Here is a 3,150-nt window from a genome sequence, read left to right on the forward strand (position 1 = left end):
GATGTCCACTATTCTCGTTATTCTTTTCAACTACGAACCTTCCTGCATTTTGCACTACTAGGATATTCACATCCTTAATTGGTACTAGAGCATCTAAAGGCAACCATTCCACACGGCTCATTCTAACAACTTTGGTTAATAGTTCCAAGAGACATTGTTAGACCGATTTGTTCATGAATACTTAAGAATTTGATATTTATAGTTGTAGTTGAACGCTACTTAAATTGATGAAGTGAAATCTTACAATAGAGTCTAATAAAGCGTTTGTCCATTAGAATAGGTTGGAATTAAATTCTTTATAGTTCGAGATAATAGTTGTATTCTTTATGTCATTGAGATTGGTGTTACTAGTACTTGTTAGTATATTTGAGTATAAATATTAAAATGATTAGTTATTAAATATTGTTTGAATTAAAGCGTTTATAATTCAAATGATCTTCATAACCTAATTCATAAAAAATAAATAAAATAATTAGGAAGCATTTATGTTCTAGATCAAAATTAGATGCATTTAAAAAGAACTGGCGGTAACTACTTTATTCATCGTCCTTTAATCCTAAAAGTAACTTAAAATATTGCAATCGCCTATTATGAAATTAGGCCCGAACTAAAAAATTAATATTTTTAAAAGATGGAAAAATTCATAAGCCAACCAAAATATGTATTCAAAGATGAAGAATTCACAACAACAATCACAAACAATATTAATTAGCATCTTGTCTTTTGGTTTGTCACATTTTCAAACATGAACAAACCTCAATTTCGAGTTGGTGAGTATTATGGATCATAATCGACAGTACTTTGCAAGTAGCTTTGAGAGTTCACAAAAGGTCGAAAATTGAATTTCTTCAGAATGGTAACCAAATAACGGATGATTATTGTTGAATTTCCAAAAAATACACCACAAATTTCATTTATAGATATAAATGGAACCATTGATATAAAACTCTTATTATATAATTGCATCTTCACTAACAAACCCACCTCAGAGTGATCATCTGCAAATTAAGAAGCGTTCCTAAATTACTCAAAAGTGAACTTTTAAGACAAATGAAGCTATATTTGAGCAAGAAAAATCATGTTACATGTGTCTGGGATACCACGGAGACACCAATGCAAGCAATCACTACCACCCGAAGTTTCTTTGATATTGTAGTTGGATCTATGAGACTCATTCCTCAGATGTGAAAGAGTAGTTATATCCAACATTCTTACTTGTGTGCCTCTTACGGAACTCTCAACAAATGGATCGCTTGACACAACTTATATTGCCGATAATCATCACTTACATCCAAAACTTGAGTATAGCGGTCGACTATCGTCAAGGACCCATTCACCATTTCCATTCCTAACGATGGAAAAGTTTTATTACATTCATTTCTTTCTTCTTTCTAACTTCTTCATTCTCACATTTAACTTTTTCTTATTAAAAAAAAAAAAAACTGAAAAAGGAGAAAGAAGGAAGAAGAAAAAAGAAAACCCTTAATTTTGAAAGCTTATCAAATACTCTTTGACCGATGTAAAGAAAGCTTGAGAATAATTTATTCTCACGTCCCTCTTTGACACTTGTTGGATATATATCTATCCTTCACATGTCGTATCATAATCATATCATATCGTAAACACTTTGTGGTTATATCCTTCCCAAACTTATCATAGATTTAACGTCCTTAGACATACACAGTTGTGTCGTTACCTGAACGTACCTTAGTCATAACGTTATAGGAACGTATCCTAACGCTATCATTCTATATCCCTTTCTACCCATAACCTAATCGTATTTTTTTATGAATCCATCGTGACCATATTGTTTTTATCAATCTGTCATGACCATAGCACTTCGATACGTAACCAAACCATAACGTTTCATGAACATGTCTTACCCCTATCGTTACATTACGTAACCAAATATACCATTGAACACATGGTACCGTAAGTATTATCATACAATTCACATATTATAACATATCATAAGCATATCGATTCACAAACATTTCACACATATCAATATATATGACACTTGCAGAACCACGGGCACAGTCAACATCAAATATAACCATATGGATGGTAATGCCACCTACCTGATTAGCTTAGGCTAGTGTCCCCAATTTATCCTTAAGAAAGTTCGATTTGTCCTTTGTATTAAAGTCAACCTATATGAACCATGACATCAATTTATATCATTTCTCTGAGTTTTATGATGTTCTAGTGTTAGATTTCATGGGAATATTGCATGAGTAAAGTCTTGAAATGTCTATATATTTAACACTTTCCAAATCTTGATTTTTGGCTGTTTTTTTTTTTTTTTTATAATTATGTTAGCAATTAGCCAATTTAATCAATTCTTCCTTTATGTTTTTTTTTTAAATTATGTTACCTATTACTTTTGGCTAATTTAATCTATTCTATTTCTTTTATTTTATTTTATTTTTTTTTATTTTTTTTCTATTGATGGACGTATCTTTCTAAAACATACTAAATAAAACTAAATAATTGGTTAAAAGAGGATATAAGATATAACTTATGGTTAAATCTCTTTCCATATGAGAATAACTCATTCTCATTTCCATCTTTGCAACCATGTATAAATTAAGGATTTTATTTCTCTTTGGTCAAAACCATCCTTAAAGGACAAAATTGAAGTTGTAGTTAGTCCATTATAATATTTGACGTGCTAGTTTTCAAACTACTTTAAATGGGTGTAAAGAAACCATGGGAATAACTTAGTGTCACTAATATGACACGTGTTGGGCATGTACTGAACACTTGTTGATACAATACATACATTACAAATTTATAATCCAGCATTTCGTATCAGACACTTGACTTTAAATATATTTTGAGAGTGAACCGTACATTAAGCTTTTTTTTAAGTATACAAATATATAAACTTATTTATATGAATTTATTTCTAATATAAAATTGATAAATATTTTGAAATAATTCTTTTTAATTAATGTATCATTGTCACATCAGTGTCCTAGTTTTTTAAAAATGACATGTTACCATATTTTTTTGGTATCATGTTTATGTCTCGTATCTATATCTCATTTTTATTTTTGTGACTCTGAGATATTTTGCTTTTATAAATAGATATCTTCACGAAAATAAGTTTAATTTATGTTGAGATGGAGAATAAAAATTGACACT

Source organism: Cucurbita maxima, unplaced genomic scaffold (genome assembly GCF_002738345.1).
Source record: "Cucurbita maxima cultivar Rimu unplaced genomic scaffold, Cmax_1.0 Cma_Scf00151, whole genome shotgun sequence".
In the NCBI taxonomy this organism is placed as follows: domain Eukaryota; kingdom Viridiplantae; phylum Streptophyta; class Magnoliopsida; order Cucurbitales; family Cucurbitaceae; genus Cucurbita; species Cucurbita maxima.